At 40.3% G+C, this 4262-nt stretch overlaps 1 pseudogene; it reads left to right on the plus strand.

Annotated features, from left to right (window-relative positions):
* The first annotated feature begins 590 nt into the window (after positions 1-590).
* On the plus strand, positions 591-2427 carry LOC126600989 (uncharacterized; annotated as a pseudogene).
* Positions 2428-4262: the final 1835 nt, after the last annotated feature.

Genomic DNA, 4262 nt, shown 5'->3' on the forward strand with positions numbered 1-4262 from the left:
AACAGATGCAGTGTTCCTTTGCTCCTGATGAACACACCAACGACACGTGAAGATGCTAAGAAGTTATGCTGATTGCGAGATGCTCTGTAAGGAGAAGGTCTTGATTTTGTATATTTTGGCTTTAAGGGGTCTGTTCTCGTTCGTAGTAATCTCGATTTCGATGACGGAATTGGTTGGGCCAAGGTTGTACAGCTGCTGCAATTGCCGAAACCATGTTGCCCTTCACGACGATGTCATTTCGAAAGCCTTTCAGGTGAACATAGGTTGAGTATGGAAACATAGGTTGAATATGGAAAATGCAGTGAATGGAGGGGAGGGGAAAGAAATGATTGAAAGTGGTTTATATTTTTTTTATTATTAATATATTTTCTGTCGGTTTTATTCGACAAGAATGCTTTTATTTATTCATTTTTAATAAATTTTCTGTCGGTTATATCTGACACAAGTTCTGTCGATTTTAGTATTTTCTGTTGGTTTTATCCGACAGAGAGTGCTCTTATTTATTCATTATTAATATATTTTCTATCAGTTATATCCGACACAATTTCTGTCGGTTTTAGAATATTTTCTGTTGGAAAATTCATTTCCTGATGCTAACAATTCTGTTACTTATTATATCCGTCATTGCATCCATTTTCTGTCGGATTTTGCATAGCGACACTAATAAATGGTTTTGTAGTGGTGAGGCAGAGAAGAAGTGGATCCTCGAGATCAAATCCAAGTCTCAAAAGTTGGCGGGGCTTCTCCGCCAACTCCGCAGTTCCCGCCTCTCCGGCCCTGATATCTTCGACCGCCCCATACGGTACATCCTCGAGCTGGTCGAACTAATCCTCAACGATTTCAATCCAGGCTGATGAAGAACTCTTATGCTCACATCATCATCAAGATCATCAACCATTTCAACATCACGTGTTTCGTGCCCCACGGCATCAACCCTTTAAGGCTCAGGGATATGTTGATGCAGCTCGAAAATGTAATTGGCGACGTGTCGTGGCTGACCATCCTGCTTAGTTCTGTGAATAGTGAGGACATGGACTGGTCTCAGCTTAACCATGTATCACGTGAGCCACTTCTGTTCCTGATTTGGGAAAAAAATTGCTCTCCTTGCTGACACGCGTAATTCGTTCCAAGTTCGATCAGAAGCAGCAGCTACACTTGGTGAGATATCTCGGCACGATTGCGAACATAGCATCATTGAAGAAGGGGGAGTTGAACCCTTGTTGAAATTCGTGGGAGAGGGTCCAATCGAAAGCCAAGAGAATGCTGTCCGGACTCTGGGGTCACCCGGACATGCCTGGGAAAGCGTCGAACGCGTGATCCTTGCTGATGCATGCAAAGTGTGTGCAATAATCCTCCGAGAAGGTCCGATGAAAGTTCAGGCTGCCGTGGCTTGGGCGGTGTCAGAGATCGCAGCTAGACACCCCAAATGCCGTGATGTTTTCGTCCGGCATGATGTAGTCTACTGGCTCTTGAGCCATCTAGCATTCGAAACTGTTGAAGTAGATAGTAACCATGCCACGAGCAAAACCAATAGTAATGTCAATGGCAATGAAGACCCTGCCACCAAGGCTGAAATGAAAGCTATGGCGACCAAAGCCCTTGCCAAACTAGCCAAGGGGAACTCAGCCATTGTTCCTAGCATCGCAGAATCAAGTGTCCTCTTAATTTTAGCCGTGAACCTAGAAAAGGGTACCAAAGATGTTCAACTGCAATATGGAGATCACTGCGGTTGCTGAGGAGGATGCTGAACTGAGAACATCTGCCTTGTATCGTAATTCTCCGGCTCGGAAATCTATCGTTGATCAATTAGTAATAAAGATCACCGATGAGAAGGAAGATCCGGGGCTCCTGATCCCGTGCATTAAAGCTGTTGGGAATTTAGCAACAACATTTGAAGCAACAGACACAAGGATGATTGTCGACCCTCTTCTGCGACTTTTACATGAAACAAACAATTTCGTTACGAAAAATGCTTGCATTGCCCTCACAAAATTTGCATGTACAAGCAACTATTTTCACGTTGAGGTTTCCAAGGCAATAATAATTGCTGGAGCAGCTACGCAATTGATCCGACTTTTTTATTTTGGGCATTGGAATGTTCAGCTTCATGCCTTGGTTCTCATATGTTACATTGCGATTCATGTGCCTGGGAGTGAAGAGCTTGCCCAGGCTAAGGTGCTCGCCGTGCTTAAATGGGCGCCCAAGCATCATTATTTTACCGACCATGAAAAATTGAACAAATTATTCTACGCTGCACTGGATGTACCAGAAAATGAAGTTGCTGAGGCTGAAGCTCGCATGCACGCCACGTATGGATGGGAGTTGCAACGATCTTATATGACCCCAGCTGAAACACTCTACACACTCTTACACAAGGCTACAAGTACTTTGGATCTTTATCATTCTCAAAGTTCTAAAATACGCTAGGCGCTAGTCAGGCGGCATTGTCTTAAACCTAAAACAAATGTCATATAATCTCTTATGACTAATTAGGCCTTGGTTAGATCATCTAGGCTACATTCTAGGATCTCAAGTAGTCTATTTTCATAAAATGTTGAGCTAAATTTTCATTATCTTCTAATAAGACTTGAGTCAGACGTAAGACCAGAAATACTTCAATGCGTGACAAATCTTCTGGGATGTTGTAGGATGCGAGTGTTGGTTTGATCAGCTATACCATGCTGATCGACCAACTACTCGCATCCCACAATATTGAACCTAATATTGGAGAAAACACCTACATAAAGGCAGGTTGTTTCTTTTCTTTTGTCATAGGAAATTAGATAGACAGAGAAAAGAGAGATAAGATGGGCAGAATTAAGAATTAGTAGTGACTGAGAATGGTAAAAATTGTAGCTTGGTGTTCTTTTCTTTTGAGCGTCGGTAAGGAGCTTTACTTTACAAGAAACTAGGGAAGCCTTACGCACCATTTCTAGCCTGACCAAATTTACAATCACAACTTTTTAACTCAAAAACAAAAATATTACAATCAGAAAGCAGATCCAAAAAATAAAAATATACAATCTGAAGAGAGAATATCAAATGGGATATTTGACACGGAATCATAATCTATACGCGAATGGAATTGGACTCGATGAAATTTCTGTACTGGGTGATCAATCTTGCAAAAGCTTACACAAGAGACCTGAAACTTTCTGACCAAAAGTGAGATTTCCGCTTGGTGAGAGTGTCTCGCGGTGCAAACCTGAGACCAAACATCTCCTTGAATGCTTGCTCGGGCTCTACTGAACCTACCAACTTTGCAACAATTGTGGCACTGTCCATGATATGGTCCAGGTTTTGTGTGTTATGTTAGAGTATGAGTATGATTCTTACATGTTTTGGGATAATTAACATTATCATAAAAGAAGTCTTAGTCATGTTGGCAAGAGTAATCCTATTGTGACTGGGATATTGAGAACTCTTGTAATTGCACATAAAAGGACTCATATTCCTTATTGGATTGTAATAGGGCAATCGATATGCTTAGTATATATACATAAGCCACTGCTCTCACAAAAAAACGCTCTCATCTTTGTACCAATAACCTATTCTTGGGCGAGCATTGAGATTTGCAGAGAGGAGAAGGGTTGTGTAAGTGCTGCGATGGCTTCTTCATCAAGCAGCATGTCTGCAGGTTAGTACTCTTTGATGTTGTGTCTATATTTAGTTTTCATTCTTGATTAATGTTGTGATTTGATCACTTGATTTAATTCGGTTCATAGGAAGAGATTGATTTAGGTTTTGATGTCTCTGAGTTCTTCTAACATGTGGTATCAGAGCCAAAATAAATCTTGTGATTAAATTCAAGCCTGCAGAACACGAACTGCAATTGAAGAAACTGTTTTGCGTTTGTTGTTTTTTTTTTTTTCCATTATAAACGACGCCGTTTTTGGACTCAATAAAAAAAAAAAAACGGCGTATTGACCGTTGGTATTCCGTAAAGAAGGAAATTCTTCACAAAACACCTGGGTTTGTATTTGACTTATCGGTTCTTCGAATCAGATCCAAGTGATAATCGAGGAAACACATCTCTTTTAGATTCATGTTTCAACTTTTACATTCCGCTGCGTGATTTCTTGAATCGTGAATTTAAGGTAATTCTTGACAAGAGTTATTCGATTCTTGAGATTGATTAATGAAGAATATAGTGTTCTCTAATTCGTTCAATAGTAGTTAAATGTTGAAAATTTGAATTTATGCATGATTATTCTGCAGAGATTAACTGATTTATTTCGTTTATTGTGTTTATCTGTTGTAAT

This window comes from Malus sylvestris, chromosome 2 (genome assembly GCF_916048215.2).
Source record: "Malus sylvestris chromosome 2, drMalSylv7.2, whole genome shotgun sequence".
Taxonomy (NCBI): Eukaryota; Viridiplantae; Streptophyta; class Magnoliopsida; order Rosales; family Rosaceae; genus Malus; species Malus sylvestris.